This window comes from Bidens hawaiensis, unplaced genomic scaffold (genome assembly GCF_021521415.1).
Source record: "Bidens hawaiensis isolate Kalapana, Puna unplaced genomic scaffold, B.hawaiensis_p1.1 tig00004868_1, whole genome shotgun sequence".
In the NCBI taxonomy this organism is placed as follows: Eukaryota; Viridiplantae; Streptophyta; class Magnoliopsida; order Asterales; family Asteraceae; genus Bidens; species Bidens hawaiensis.
In genome coordinates this window covers 541479-559101 of record NW_027491307.1, presented here as the reverse complement: position 1 = coordinate 559101, position 17623 = coordinate 541479, and the positions used below count along the sequence as shown (strand labels likewise).

Here is a 17623-nt window from a genome sequence, read left to right as displayed (position 1 = left end):
TGACGCTACAATTAAGGTTGAAATATCCTCCACTTTTAACGTTTGTTCTTTTTCGGGTCATTTGTTCAATAAGTTGTGGATGAAAAAAAAAGAAGATAGTGATTATTGAATAAACTACTCTCCTAATCTGGATACTCTGAAATGGTAAATAGAAGAACCAGCTGAAAAGCCCGTTGTCAATACACCTGCCAAGAGTGTTAAGAAGAAGAAAAAGGAATACAACAAACATCATTGTGTGAGAAAAATGGCAAGCTCAAAGTGGAGGTCGAAGCCGTATCATGATGAATCCCCCATCCTCTACACACGATGGCACAAAGATGGCAAAAGTTGGGCTATCTGATGTGCTAATGGCGACCTGAAATATGTCACCTATGAAGATATGCACACCCTGTCCCTGTTCGACATTAACTATTTTAGGAGGACTGTGGGTGGATGCGAGGAGGAAAGCACCGTGGAAGGGTGGTGCAAGCGGTTTTTGAATCACGAGTGGAATGATGACTACCCAAACTTTCCTTTGAATCCGGGTAGGTCGTACACTTCAAAAGAAGTCAATTCATTTACTAGTAAAAAAGAAGAAAGGGTGGAGATACAAGATGCCCGAGGATCATGGAGAACCAATTATGCATGGTTTGCCCTTTCAAGACAATATTCTTTATGACTGCGTTGCATGAGAATTTGACAATAACCGCGGTGAGGTGATCATTCATTGTGACAGCATGCATCACCTTCGCTTCTTCGATAAGCATAAGCTGGCGGGTCTTTGCCACGATGACTTACTCAAGCTCTATAGCTAGCCCTTGTGCACTGTTGAAGAGAGTCACAAAGACAAGACAGATCATATTGTTAAGAAATTCAACAAGTTTGTACGCTTTCTTGATCAAAATCAACCATTTGATCATGGCGATGTGTTCAACTATGTGACCGACTGAAGAAGAAAGCTAACAGATTAAATAATAAAGACTAGAGGGAGATTGTAGGCTCCCATTTTGTAATAGTCTTGTGTATTTACTCGTACTTTAACGTTTATATTAGTTAGCTAGTCGGATTGTTTTCTTTACATGTTTGGGACCGAGGCCTTGTAAACAAGAGCCCATTGGGCCATCTTAGTGTAAGTATGGTGCATGAGAACATACACTATAAATAGTGTATGTTCCTCATGAAAACATTAACCTTTTGCAAATTATCAAAACCTTATCCATATACCAACTCTCTCCCTCTCCTTTCTCTCTTCTCCTCTTCGGCCAATTACAAACCAAACAAGATCCGAGATCTCGGTTTCTCACTAGTGATTTCCGCTAGCTATTGTTGAGATTGATCCAAATAGACTAGTTGTTGTGTTGTTTGATCCATCCATAGGACCTACATAACTTGCATTGGAATGCTTTTTATATATAAAGTAATTTCTAGGTTATAAAAAAATTTGTTGATAACAATTGTAGGAATATTGTATTTTATTATTTGTTTATAGTGAAGATTGATGAACTTTGAAGACAATGAGATTTCAAGTCTAAACCCTTATTGTATTGATTGATAAGTTATGAATACTTGATTACAAATAAACCCTATTTATAACCATATAATTACTTGTTAGACAAGAATAGGAGAAAAACTAACTCAAAAACCCCCTAGGTTTATAAGTATGACAACTAGGTCCTCGCACTTACGCAAGATTACACTAACAATCACCCCCTAATCTTGTAACACCTATGAAGCGTAGCATCTCGTTAAACTTCAACCGTAACAACGCTTTTGTAAGGATGTATGCTCTTTGTAAATCTCCACTGACATGCTCCACCTTGATTTGTTCTCTCTCGATGTACTCCCGAATGAAATGGTACCGTGTGTTGATGTGCTTGCTTCGACCATGAAAAATCGGGTTCTTCATCAAGGAAATAGCCAATGAATTATCCACCTTCAACGTCACGATTACCTCCTTTTCTTCGGTCATCTCTGACAACAAAACCCGAAGCCATAAGGCTGACATGCAGCCGATGTAGCTGCCATAAATTCAGCCTCACATGATGATAACGCCACCGTTCCATGTTTCTGAGAAACCCATGATATCGGTGATGTACCATAGTAGAAAATCAAACCTGAGGTGCTCCGACAATCATCCATATCCACCACATGACTACTATCACTATACCCATGCAATATACTGTTTCTGCCTCTCGAGTAAGTAATACCAAAGTCTAGTGTACCTCTTAGATATCGGACAATATATTTAACCGCTTGAGCATGAGCATGAGTTGGTGATTGCATGAACCGACTTGCATAACCAACCAAGTAGCTCAAATCAGGTCTCGTATGAGTTAAATGCCGCAAGCTTCCGATTATCTTTCTATAACTGGTCCGATCTACCCTTCGGATTCTCATCTTCTTTTGACAACTTTAAGCCCAGTTCCATAGGAAATTGAGTCGAGTTGCACTCCTAAAGACTTGCTTCTTTTAGGATCATTGTTGCATAACCAATTTTCTTTAACGTTATCCCACGATCACTTTGCTTCACTTCGATCCCGAGATAGTAATGCAACAACCCGAGGTCACTCATCTCGAACCTTGACTCCATTTGTCTTTTGAAATTTGCAACTTCTTGCACACTTGTACCCGTGACTATTAAATCATTAACGTAAACTCCAACGAGTAGTAGCCTTCCGGAACACCGTTTGTAAACCGCGTGTTCTTGTTTACATTGAGTGAAACCGAGTTCCTTTAATGACCCGTCTAGTTTAGTATTCCACGCCCTCGGAGCTTGACGTAGACCGTATAACGCTTTAGCCAACTTGTACACTTTTCTTTCTTCACCTTTCTTGACGAAACCATCCGGTTGAAACACATAAACCTCTTCATTTAAATCACCATGAAGAAACGTGGATTTTACATCCAAGTGATGCACTTCCCAACCTCGGTTTGCTGCTAAACCGAGTAACAGTCGAACGGTTTCGACTCTCACCACTGGCGCGAACACCTCTTTGAAATCGATCCCATATTTCTGAACATACCCCTTAGCTATGAGTCGGGCCTTGTACTTGGTTATTTTCCTAGCTTCATCTCTTTTGATTTTATAGACCCACTTTAAACCTATCGGTTTTACTTTAGGCGGTGCTTCGACTAATCGCCATGTCTTGTTTCTTTCAATCGACTCAATATCCGCTTCCATTGCTTTTCTCCAATGTTTCTCATTATTCGCTTCTAGAAATTTACCGGTTCATCATCGAATAATAATAGGAGATTTATGCAACGAATCCGGCAGAATCAGGTGTGCCCTAACCGGTATATACTATTTATGTGTTATTTAATAATGAATATATGAATTATAATGTGTTTATACGAGTATGTATGATTCACAGTACGGATTATACTCGATTATACAGTTAATTGTATTGGAAATACGATTAACCGATTAACGGTTATTGAAGCCCGAACGAATCGAGGATTACATTATAGACGAGATATATGATATTTAGTGATGTTTACGAAGTATTAAAGCGTCGGGATAAGTGAATTAAAGCACAGAAAAGAGTTTTCGATTTAAAGGTACGACGGTACGTTAAACGAAACCTTTAATACCAAACCAAGCAAGAGACGATCGATCAAGCCGAAAAAGATGCGCGATTATTAATAATATGATGTTCTAAGATAATAAGTGCCATGGTTTAGGTTTTTAAAGTTTTTAAATCGGTTTTATATAAATTTCATTTTTTAAGCCGAAAACGACCGTTTTAACCTTGTTTTAAGCCGAATTAAATGTTTAACCGAAAAACGAACTGAACCAGATTATCTAAAACATTATCCAGATTACAGAAATCTGAATGGGTGGCTAAGAATGGAGAGGTGGGTCCCACCCCACCTCACCTTGTGGTCCGATCGGAATAAGGGAGGGGATAACCCCTTTCCTTATTATTTTTTTTACACCACATTCAACAATCTTCATTTCCTCTCAACATCATGATCTAAAAACCGAGTTTTGTAGCAAGAACAACGAGGTAAAGACCGAGTTATTTACGTTTCCATCTTCGTTTCTTGAGTTTATTTGCAAGAAAATGAGGTTTCAAAGATGAAAACCGATTCTTGCATGATCAAGTGATGTATATGGGTTATACAAGGGATCTTGGTCCAAGAAAGGAGTTAAACGAACCAAAAACGAATTTTTACGGTTTAAATCTTTGTTTTTAAATCATAACCGAAACCATGAAAGAAATGGCTTGATTGTGGGTGTAACTTGCTTGGTGTGGTGTTATTGTGCTTGTAGGTGTTGTATCTAGTTGTTAGCAAAGGCTAGAAAGCGAGATCCTTGCGATTTGAAGCTAGAAACACAAGGTAGTTTGGTTTTTGTATGATGTTTGTGATTTGGACAGATTGTGATATGTTTAGAGTTAGGTCATGAAATTTTAAGGAGGTGTTGGAATCATTATAGCATAGTTGGTTGTTCGTTCGTAGGTGGTATACCGTGTATGCCGGATATAAAAAAGACACGAATATTATAACTCCGTGGTAAGTAATCGTTTGGTGCTCACGGTGAGCATGTATCGGTTATGCTGACAAGCAGAAGGATATTGAAATCAAGCATATTAAACATTAATCTTTGTTGGGAAAGATCTATATGTCAGTTGGTGACAAGGGTTATGAAACATATTTAAACGTTAACCGACGTCAGGTTAAGTCCATATGTTATTATATTTGTGGGACATATATACTAGATACCGGTATGTGTACTATGTATGATAATATTTGGTGTGTATGTGTACCTGCTGTTATGATTGAGCTGGTAACGAGTTACACGGTGAGATTAGTATTGATTACTGCGTACGGGATGGGTACGGCAGAATGACATAAAAAGAGTAACTCCAATGATGGAGATTGATAGGATTCAGTTGATTGCTCAAAGATAGCAGATGATGATACCGAATGTCGTATCACAGATCACTGCTAGTGTTGATGCAAATGTGATCGCAGAATTACAGATCGAGCAATCACATGTTTATGAATATTTCAATTCTTAGTGTTATTACTAAGAGTGATAATGTTCCACCGAATACTATTATGACTACAAGTATTAGTTATAAAATAAACATGAATAATAATCGTAATGAATTAGATCCGGTAAGAAGGATATGTTTGTTGGTTGTGTTAAGGAAATTATTAATAGTTTACTGATGGTAAAGGGAGAAATAGATTAGCGAGTGGATAGAAAAGATCGAAGTGGTTAAGGATATTGGTAAGAGTCTAGAACATTGTGTAGTGAAATATGCTACAGATATGTTGGTAGATTATGTTATATCGTGATGGAACACGATGGTACAAAATCATAGTTAGAAAATTATTACTCAGATGATATGGTCAGAATTTAAAATTCTTGTGCTAGAGCACTTTTATTCGAGTAATTAAGTTCAGAGATTGGAAACTGAACTATGGAAGATAGAAATGTTGTGTGCTGATCACTTAGAACACGCTAATCGTTTGAAGGAATTGTCATGTCTGGTAACATGGCTAATTACTCCTGAAACTAAGCGAAGTGAGCGCTATATTGGGGACTAACTCCATCGATAAGGAGTATAGTCAATCCTGTAAAATATACAACCTTTGGAAGGGTTGTGTCACAAGCCAGCATTGATATATTTGACTCTATGGGAAGCGGACTGGAAGGACGTTAGGTGAGACGTCGAGTGTTAAAGAAGAGAAATGATAAAGGTATAGTGCAAGATAGGCTTTTGAATAAGTAGGTAGGTCCAACAACCCAGAATTATACTAAAGACTAGTTCTGGTGTGAAAACATGAACCGCATGAAGGGTCCTTCCCTAAATGTGGAAAATATGGTTATCGGCAGGAAGAAGAATGTCGAGTGATAGTAGGCCACAGGTATGGTAAAGATGGACGTAATGCCCCAATTGTAGAACCAATTGAAGCCTTGTGAACCGGCAACCCCAACCCATTCGTGTACAACCACTCCGAACCCAACAGTTTCAATAACAATCCATCCAAAGAAATCAAATTATGCCAAACGGTTGTACTTGCTATGAATGTGGCAGTACAGAACGTTTCAAGAGAAATTGCCCAAAGTTGAACCAAGGTGTCATTGGAAGACGAACCTCATGACAAGCATCAACCTCTGATCAAGCAAGGAGCTGTGCTTTTATGAGTAATTCGAATAAAGCACGTCATGATCCAAAGGTGGTATTAAGTACGTGGTAGTTTTAAATCAATAGGCTTCAGTGATATTTTTACGGTCGTCGATAAAAGTTAGTTACTATTGACCTCCTATCATTTGGAAAGATACCGATTAGTGAAACTATAGAACCCTATACTGTAGAATCGCTAACGGTAAATCCCTAATGGTTAACTAAATTGTTTGGAATTGTCCTATTATTCTGAACGATTAACCTTTCCTTATTGACCTACGACCAGTAAAGTTAAGAGGTTTTGACGTAATAGTTAACATGGATTGGCTAACTCAACATGAAGCTGAAATCAAATATGAAAAGAAGATGATTAGAAGCTCTCTGTAACACCCCGAAACCGCAGCGGAAACGTAACCGGGGCGCCACAGACACCTCTGATATCAACCACATTGCTTATAAAGAAAACTGAATACATTAATATACATCAAATTAAATTATCTCATATTTCATTACCGTCTAGGTGATACACACATCATACAATACGATACATAATTCTATTTAATATAATGTATCATAACATCCCACACACAAATCTTACACACATCAAGCACTTAGCACGTAAGCAATCACTTCATCTTAATTGTACCTGAAAAGCATGTGAGAAAAACGGGTCAACTACGAATAGTTGGTGAGTTTCACTAATTTAAATAAATAGTGACAAATCATTATAATAATCATATATTAGCGATGTAATTATGCTGAGCCCACAAGTGAAACCTCTGACTATCCACACACAACCCCGTGGCATACTCCGCCCACGAACCTGCCCCAAACCGCTATGACTAACATTACATAGCAAAAATATATATAACAACAAAATAGACATGTGCAGCTGGCTGGGAAACATCAGCAAATCCATGCCGGACCAGTTGGGTTTGTCAGACCAATAGTACTATTCACACTCTACCGGCTTTCAGCTAATCACTCGTGTTGCGGGGCCTTACAATGTTAGTAACTCAGACAATTACCATCTTAATACATTTCCGTACGATTCCCGTACAATAAAACATATATAAATACACGCAAATCCATGCGTTCAGTATGTACTTAAACATTTTAATAATAACATGCTTTCCGCCCCGGGAAAATATTTAAAAAACAATTCAGAAAAAGGGGCTCGTGAAACTCACCTTATCGTAAACCAGTAGGTACACCGTACACAGCTACTAATCCGGATCTGTAATACGGTCCCTAAGTTCGTTACTATACAATCATTATTAATATAACTTTAACCGTGTTAACCGGTACATCTGGGGACACTGTTAACCCAGTACTGTAACCGTTCTGGGGGCAATGTTAACCCATAAACACTCTCCGGACTCAGATTGTAATATCGTTTAGAGTTCACTAGTCAAAATCACTATTAGTCGTTTTTCCTGTTTTGCGTGCCTAGCACGGTTATCCGTTTCTACGTTTCAAAAATGAGTTTGGTCACACACGACTCGAAAATAGTTTTTGACTGATAATTTAATTAAGGTTGTGAAATTAGAGCTCGGTTTAGACGCCCCGATTGGCCGCGGGACCCGTTTCCGTCTTTAGTGTACCGGAAACTGTTAAATCGGATAAAATTACCCCAAATCATCCGAATTATTTTCGGATGATTTATTTTTTACTTGTTTAACTCAATTATATGAAAATAGTTCATTTTTAGGGTTTTTATACACCAGTCAGCTCGCTTAGGCGAACTTTACCGGTTTACGCGTTTTAAGCTTTAAAAGTTTGTTTTTACACAAATAATTATCCGTTTAATCTCGGATCTTGAAATTTTGCACAAATCACTTTTTGACAGTGGGGAATTTTATAAACATATTTCCAGAATTAATTTTTATATTTAAAATTTATTTATCTATTTTTAAACACCATTTAAACACTAAATATGTCGTAAATACCAAACGATCTTAGAAAAATCCCAAATTTTATCTGGATGACCCCTGCCATCCACATAGTCCCCTGTAATTTTTCCAGAACAAAAATCTCTTTTTACATGCCATTTTCACTGAAACCGAGCTAGAAAACCCTAGAAATCGTTTAACCGAAAAGCCTACTTAGACTTCTCCAACGGACCTAAAATTTTGTGTGTGACTTTTACATGTTATAAAAAGATTATCTGGAATTTTCCAGAATTGTTTATGATATTTAACTATTTTTCGCCATTTTTAGCCAAAACCAAGCATTAAATTCACCAAATATTCATCCTTTGTCCAAAAATTACCAAAATTTCACAGAACTCATATTTTCACATATGTAACACCTCTGTAAAATTTCATGACCTGACTCTAAACATATCACAATCTGTCCAAATCACAAACATCATACAAAAACCGAACTACCTTGTGTTTCTAGCTTCAAATCGCAAGGATCTCGCTTTCTAGTCTTTGCTAACAACTAGATACAACACCTACAAGCACAATAACACCACACCAAGCAAGTTACACCCACAATCAAGCCATCTCTTTCATGGTTTCGGTTATGATTTAAAAACAAATATTTAAACCGTAAAAATTCGTTTTTGGTTCGTTTAACTCCTTTCTTGGACCAAGATCTCTTGTATAACCCGTATACATCACTTGATCATGCAAGAATCGGTTTTCATCTTTGAAACCTCATTTTCTTGCAAATAAACTCAAGAAACGAAGATGGAAACGTAAATAACTCGGTCTTTACCTCGTTGTTCTTGCTACAAAACTCGGTTTTTAGATCATGATGTTGAGAGGAAATGAAGATTGTTGAATGTGGTATAAAAAAAATAATAAGGAAAGGGGTTATCCCCTCCCTTATTCCGATCGGACCACAAGGTGAGGTGGGGTGGGACCCACCTCTCCATTCTTAGCCACCCATTCAGATTTCTGTAATCTAGATAATGTTTTGGATAATCTGGTTCAGTTCGTTTTTCGGTTAAACATTTAATTCGGCTTAAAACGAGGTTAAAACGGTCGTTTTCGGCTTAAAAAATGAAATTTATATAAAACCGATTTAAAAACTTTAAAAACCTAAACCATGGCACTTATTATCTTAGAACATCATATTATTAATAATCGCGCATCTTTTTCGGCTTGATCGATCGTCTCTTGCTTGGTTTGGTATTAAAGGTTTCGTTTAACGTACCGTCGTACCTTTAAATCGAAAACTCTTTTCTGTGCTTTAATTCACTTATCCCGACGCTTTAATACTTCGTAAACATCACTAAATATCATATATCTCGTCTATAATGTAATCCTCGATTCGTTCGGGCTTCAATAACCGTTAATCGGTTAATCGTATTTCCAATACGATTAACTGTATAATCGAGTATAATCCGTACTGTGAATTATACATACTCGTATAAACACATTATAATTCATATATTCATTATTAAATAACACATAAATAGTATATACCGGTTAGGGCATACCTGATTCTGCCGGAATCGTTACATTCTCCCCCCGTAAAAGAAATTTCGTCCTCGAAATTTTTACGCGACGACTACTTCCTTTTGAGGAAATAGATAGGGGTATTTCTTCCGGAATTCGTCCTTTCGTTCCCATGTATATTCTGGGCCTCGTTGCGAATTCCATCTAACTTTGACCAACGAAATCTTATTGTGTCTAAGTTGCTTGATTTCCCGTCTACTATTTCTATGGGTTCCTCTACGAAATTGAGCTTATCACTTATTTGGACACCCTCTAAAGGTAACACCGACGTCTCATCCGCCAGACATCTTTTCAAGTTCGATACGTGAAACACGCTGTGAACTGCACTCAGTTCATCGGGTAATTCTAATCGGTATGCTACGGGACCGATTTTTGAAGTAATATTGAATGGTCCAATATATCTCGTGGCTAACTTCCCCGCCTTTCCAAATCTGACTACACCCTTCCAAGGTGATACTTTCAAATACACTCTATCACCTTTCTCAAACGACAACGGTTTTCTACGGGTATCGGCATAACTCTTCTGCCGATCCCGCGCAGCCTTCAGATTGTTCCTAATTTCAAGGATTTTGCTGGTCGTTTCCTGGACCAGGTCTGATCTAATAACCTGAGTGTCACCCACTTCAGTCCAGCAGAGTGGTGATCGGCACTTCCGACCATACAATGCTTCTTAAGGCGCTGCCTTTATACTGCTATGGTAACTGTTGTTATAGGAAAATTCAACGAGTGGGAGATGTTGATCCCAATTTCCCTTAAAATCCAGTACGCATGCACGAAGCAAATCCTCCAGGGTTTGGATGGTCCTCTCAGACTGACTGTCGGTCTAAGGGTGGTAAGCTGTGCTTACATCAATACGCGTTCCCAGCGCTTCTTGGACAGCTTGCCAAAGATTGGAGGTGAAAATGGCATGTAAAAAGAGATTTTTGTTCTGGAAAAATTACAGGGGACTATGTGGATGGCAGGGGTCATCCAGGAAAAATTTGGGATTTTTCTAAGATCGTTTGGTATTTACGACATATTTAGTGTTTAAATGGTGTTTAAAAATACATAAATAAATTTTAAATACAAAAATTAATTCTGGAAATATTTTTATAAAATTCCCCACTGTCAAAAAGTGATTTGTGCAAAATTTCAAGATCCGAGATTAAACGGATAATTATTTGTGTAAAAACAAACTTTTAAAGCTTAAAACGCGTAAACCGGTAAAGTTCGCCTAAGCGAGCTGACTGGTGTATAAAAACCCTAAAAATGAACTATTTTCATATAATTGAGTTAAACAAGTAAAAAATAAATCATCCGAAAATAATTCGGATGATTTGGGGTAATATTATCCGATTTAACAGTTTCCGGTACACTAAAGACGGAAACGGGTCCCGCGGCCAATCGGGGCGTCTAAACCGAGCTCTAATTTCACAACCTTAATTAAATTATCAGTCAAAAACTATTTTCGAGTCGTGTGTGACCAAACTCATTTTTGAAACGTAGAAACGGATAACCGTGCTAGGCACGCAAAACAGGAAAAACGACTAATAGTGATTTTGACTAGTGAACTCTAAACGATATTACAATCTGAGTCCGGAGAAGTGTTTATGGGTTAACATTGCCCCCAGAACGGTTACAGTACTGGGTTAACAGTGTCCCCAGATGTACCGGTTAACACGGTTAAAGTTATATTAATAATGATTGTATAGTAACGAACTTAGGGACCGTATTACAGATCCGGATTAGTAGCTGTGTACGGTGTACCTACTGGTTTACGATAAGGTGAGTTTCACGAGCCCCTTTTTCTGAATTGTTTTTTAAATATTTTCCCGGGGCGGAAAGCATGTTATTATTAAAATGTTTAAGTACATACTGAACGCATGGATTTGCGTGTATTTATATATGTTTTATTGTACGGGAATCGTACGGAAATGTACTAAGATGGTAATTGTCTGAGTTACTAACATTGTAAGGCCCCGCAACACGAGTGATTAGCTGAAAGCCGGTAGAGTGTGAATAGTACTATTGGTCTGACAAACCCAACTGGTCCGGCATGGATTTGCTGATGTTTCCCAGCCAGTTGCACATGTCTATTTTGTTGTTATATATACTTTTGCTATGTAATGTTAGGCATAGCGGTTTGGGGCAGGTTCGTGGGCGGAGTATGCCACGGGGTTGTGTGTGGATAGTCAGAGGTTTCACTTGTGGGCTCAGCATAATTACATCGCTAATATATGATTATTATAATGATTTGTCACTGTTTATTTTAATTAGTGAAACTCACCAACTATTCGTAGTTGACCCGTTTTTCTCACATGCTTTTCAGGTACAATTAAGATGAAGTGATTGCTTACGTGCTAAGTGCTTGATGTGTGTAAGATTTGCGTGTGGGATGTTATGATACATTATATTAAATAGAATTATGTATCGTATTGTATGATGTGTGTATCACCTAGACGGTAATGAAATATGAGATAATTTAATTTGAAGTATATTAATGTATTCAGTATTCTTTATAAGCAATGTGGTTGATATCAGAGGTGTCTGTGGCGCCCCGGTTACGTTTCCGCTGCGGTTTCGGGGTGTTACAGAACTTGGTATCAGAGCCATTGGTTATAAAGAATTAGGATGTCTTTAAAAGATACCTAAAATATAACCAGTAGCTCAAGTATTATAGGATCTGAATATCAACTAATAATTTATAGTGACGAGATCTGGACGAACTTGGATGGACAAGTGAGTTATTATGGTCCGGAACATAATAACAGACTTGTCCGCACGAGGGAATTCAGGGGAAGTCACGGGGAACATTAATAGGTAAAAATGGCAACATATGTGAAAAGTATATAATATTATTTTTGCGTGCTAATGTGTATATATATGTATGTACATATCTTGTGGGTACATGTATTGAGAAATAGGACCCGGATTAGGAACCGGTGGATGAAATAATAAAAGTACCGAGGAAGCTGAAATTTCTAGAGCATCGGTTGATGATAAGTCTGACTTATCGGGCCATAGTTATGATAGTACCAAAGTAGCTCTCCCGTTTGACATTAACCAGAAATACCTAGTAACCGTCACTCCCAACCAAAATTGATAAATCCCTTACCCTACCAACACCGGTACCGTATATCCTAATAACCCCCTATGTTCACCTGAACCGCCGACCCTCACGTATAGACGGATCTGCACCTGAACCCATTCTTATTCCATTAAGGTAAAAAAAATAAATAAATAAATAAATAAATAAATAAATAAAATAAAATAAAATAAAATAAATAATAATAATAATAATAAATTTGATGATAAATGAGCAGATAAAAATAATATATAGAAATATATATGTGTATTTCTCACTTTCAAACATATGAGACATACCACCTCCAGATCGAGAACTACCGATTTTAGCAAACCTAGAACGCCTAAGGACATTGACTGAACATGTGATTGAGTTTCCCATAATAGTAATTGAGAATATTTGAAGGCAACATGGGTTGCGCGATTACCTTGAACCTTGCAACTCCCTATCCTTACACCCGTTAGATGCCTATACCCATGTATACTCGAATAGAATGATTACCCATACACAAAGAGGTGTCTGTGGCGCCCCGGTTACGTTTCCGCTGCGGTTTCGGGGTGCTACAATTTACCTCGTCAGTTGCCGGGTCTTGCTCGGCGGTTGTCGGTAAACCTTCAACCAGAAATTCGCTAAATTTCTTGAGCAAAATCGTCTTTCGAGTAGTTCGACGCGGCTGGATAACTTGTAATGGTTCTTCGTTTAGGCTAGAGTCGAGCCTATTTGGGCTTACAGGTGGGCTGCCACCTTCTGAATTTGACGACTCACTTCCGTTTCTGATAAGAACCAACTCACCGGTATCATGTCGGTCTACGGACCCGGTGTCAAAACCGGTTGTCACCTGCTCCGATTCGGGTTCAATGTCGCACTTGACAATAAACTCGGTCCATTCTGGACCCTTTTTGCCCTCTTGTTTGTCAAGATCAGCCACGTGTACCTTTTACACTCGTCAAACTTGACATCCCGCGTAACGTGTACTCGCCTTTTGATCGGATCAAACATACGGTAGGATTTTGTTCCAGGTTGAGTACCTAAGTTAATCATCACAATGCTTCGGTCGTCCAACTTCTTTTGACCGTTACCAAGGACTTTTGCACACGCCATTCATCCGAACACTTTAACGTGTGAAATGTTCGGTTTTCTTCCTTTAAAACGCTCGTACGGAGTCGAATCCTTCAAAGATTTTGTTGGTGACCGGTTTTGTAAATAAACCGAGTGATGAACCGCTTCTCCCCCATTGTCAATGCGTATGGTTTTGAGTTTCTTGCCTGTTTCGTTTTCCACCATTTTCATGAAATCTATGAGTAAGCCCGCAACTTTGTATTTTGTCTTTATCGTGAAAACCCACATATAACGGGTGTAGTCGTCAACAACTAGTAAAAAGTATCAGTTGCCACCATGTGTCTCGGGAGTAATCGCGCCACTAACATCGGCATAAACAAGCTCGAGCGGTACCTTTGCACGATAATTAGATTCTTTCAGGATATCCGATCTTGTTTGTTTGCCTAGCATACATGCATCACAAATTTTCATCGGGTGTTAGATTTTTGGCACTCCATCCGCGAGTTTCGAGAGACCCCGAAGAGCATCGAAATTCAAATGCCCCAATCGATCGTGCCATATCCATGCAATATTATGCAAATTAACTTGTAAGCAAACAGAAGAAAAAGTTTTTAAATTAATTTTATAAACCCGGTCGAAGGAACGATGTACCTTAATTATAAGTCTTCCATCTGGTTCGAATATCCATAAGATACCGTCTTGGATCCCAATCTTGCATACTCCGTCGTCTAATTTCCCGAGACTTATAATATTATTTTTGAGATATGGAATAAAATAAACGTCACTGAAGGCTCATTGTTCTCCCCTTTGACCTTCAACTACTATCGTGCCCTGACCATCGATTTCAACACACGAACCATCACCGAAACTTACTTTACCGGTCTTCTTACGATCGATGCTAGAAAACCATTCCGAATTTCCCGTCATGTGGTTACTCGCCCCGTTATCAAGAATCCACGTGTTTTTATCACATGGGGTTGAAGCATATTGCTTCGGATCAACCCAATCTTCTTTTAGAAAAACAACATCTTCCTTACTCCGAGCTACCGTCATCATGTTTAGAACCGGTCCGCCGTCTTGAGTGAGGTTACTTTGATCGTTCGTCTCCTTTTTTCGGTTAGGACATGACGTGGCAAAGTGTCATAATTCATCACACCGGTAACATTTATCTTTGACCGATCCTTTTTAACTCGTGGTTCTTTCTTCTCCTGATCCACAACCTTACCCTTTCCCTTGTTCTTTTGACTTGATTCAGTTCCAATTTTGCATTTCCCATGACGCCTTTCTTGATTGCTTTTAGCTTTCCATTCTTCATACGTATATAGGAGTTGTTCCTGCTTACCGGAAACGGGTTTGTCTTCATCTCCAGATCGTTCCTCGAACGCTTTTAGGCGTCCAACGGCTTCATGGAATGTCTTGGTGTTTATATCGGAAAATAGTTCAATAGTGGCAACAATCGCTATATACCTCTTTTTCGGAACGAACTTCAAAAGCTTTCTCAGAAGGGTCTTCTCTTCAAACAGTTCTCCAAGATTGCTTGCTTTGGAAGCTATTTGGCTAATCTTGGTCGAGAAGTCATCAATCGTATCCGTTTCTTTTATCTTCAGTACATCGAACTCATGTTGAAGAGACTCAATATGTGCTTCCCGAACCCTATCAACCCCAACGAAACGATCAGTCTTAAGTGCATCCCATATTTCTTTAACTGTGGAAAGGTGAGCACTTGCATCACCAAAGCCTCCGGCATGGCTTATAGAGATACACTATCGCCAACCCGTCTATCTTCGAGTCAACCACCGTTCCCTTTCTTGGTTCGATAGCCTCTAACAACCCTTGAACCTTGAAAATGGCATTGATTTTTACCGTCTAAATCGTATAATTGGTGGACGTAAGAATCGGATTCTGAATCGAGAGGGAACTCGGTTCTTTAGAAAAACCAACTTGATTACTTGGCCCTACAACTTGATTATTTGGTTGATCACCATCTTTTCCCTTTTAATTGCTTCAAAAATAGAAAATAATATTTTCTTCTTTTCGCAGCCTTCTGTGTATAAATATTTGAATGATTCACAAGGAACCAAAATACTTTTCCGTCACAAAATTCCAAGAATCCTTTTGATTTAACAGAACTTTAATTGCTTCAAACAAATTTGAACCTTTCTTTTCCGACTTTCGTGATTTTCACAAAAACCCAAACAATTTTCAACAAACTAAAAGTTGTTACTACCAAGAAGAAAATACACTGATTCTCCAAATCGCTTCGTCGGATCAGAATAACAACTTTTCGATCGACCTGTCACAGCCGTTAAAAGCCTACACAAAGGTAGTCGGGAGTCTGGGTTTTGTCGTCGTCAAAACAAAACCCACGTTCTTGTTCTCAGCCGCCGGAAATCCAACACCACGGTCACCGGAATAATGTTCTTTGTCGCTGACTTTTGATCTCCGATCACCACCGTCACAAGCTCTTGCGGTGTTTCACCATCCTTACTTGCCGGATCTTCTTGATCGGTAATCCTCGCCGACGAAATTAGAACTTAACCGTAGCTCTTGATACCAACCGAAGATAATAAGATTTCAAGTCTAAACCTTTATTGTATTTGTATAGATTGATAAGTTATGAATACTTGATTACAAATAAACCATATTTATAACATACAATTACTTGTTAGACAATAATAGGAGAAAAACTAACTCAAAAACCCTTAGGTTTGTAAGTACGACAACCAGGTCCCCGTACTTACGCAAGATTACGCTTACAAACTTTTGTTATGTTTTTGAAACTTTAGTATGGTGCTTTATTTTTTTACTATGTAGCCCAACCCAACGTCATAGGATAGGATATGAAAATAATGTTACATAAGCTAGTATGTAGTGATAAATTTCTGACCCATAGGATACAAATTTGTGGGTATGCCACAGGGTTGACTTGAAATTCGACACAGAGTCTAGCTGATTTATAAATGTATCTTCTATGAACAAGACAAAAATAAATATGAATTGTGTTGTGGTTCGTTTATTCAACACTTAACTAATTGCCTTTTATTTTGAATTGCAATATACTAGTATTTTCAAACTCGTATATAAAGCGTGTATGAATTGAAAGCCGCTTTATTCACACTTCTTGATCTTAAGGACTTAAGTTCGGATGACAAAAGCAATTGAAAATACTATCGGACTCTAAAAATATCACTTCCATTCACCTCGAACCAACTTAGATATCTAGATCAGTTACCAAACTACCCATCCTTGGTCATAGCAGCACCATTTATATCAACATCAACGATGACCTCATACTTGGCCCTACTATATCTATCTTCAAAAAATATCATGGAAGGCTTGACAACAACATTCCTACCCTTTGGAGAAGTTTTCACCTTCGTTTCAATGTTGAAACATGTAAATATTATCAAAGTTGGGAGGATTAATCCTGACAATTTGTTAAAGTTAGGATTATCAAAATCCAATAACCCCTTTTATTTTAAAGAATGAAGTCAAATCTTAAAATTATAGTACTATATTCTTTTTTTAAAATTATTTATTAAGTGATGTTTTCAGCAAAGAGGCATATCAAGTACGTACAATTTTCTTATTCGGGTTGGTGATGAGAATTTGAGCGAAATTTGTATAACTTCCATTAGAATGCTTTTAATAAATAACGTAATTTGTAGGTTAAAAAAACATGTAGATAGCAATTGTAGGAATATTTTATTTTACTATTCATATCTAATGAAGATTTGATGTACTTTTGTTCTCTTTCAAACTTTAGTCTCGTGTTTTATTTTTTTACTATGTAGCCCAACCCTACGCGACACGATAGGATCATGAAAAGTTTTACATAAGCTAGTATGTAGTGATAAATTTCTGACCCATATGATAGTATGATACAACTTTATAGGTCCTCTATTGGGTTG

At 37.9% G+C, this 17623-nt stretch overlaps 1 pseudogene; it reads right to left on the bottom strand.

Moving 5' to 3' along the window:
• Nucleotides 1–1944: 1944 nt before the first annotated feature.
• LOC143628313 (secreted RxLR effector protein 161 pseudogene) lies at nt 1945–2376 on the bottom strand (annotated as a pseudogene).
• Between the last annotated feature and the right edge of the window lie 15247 nt (nt 2377–17623).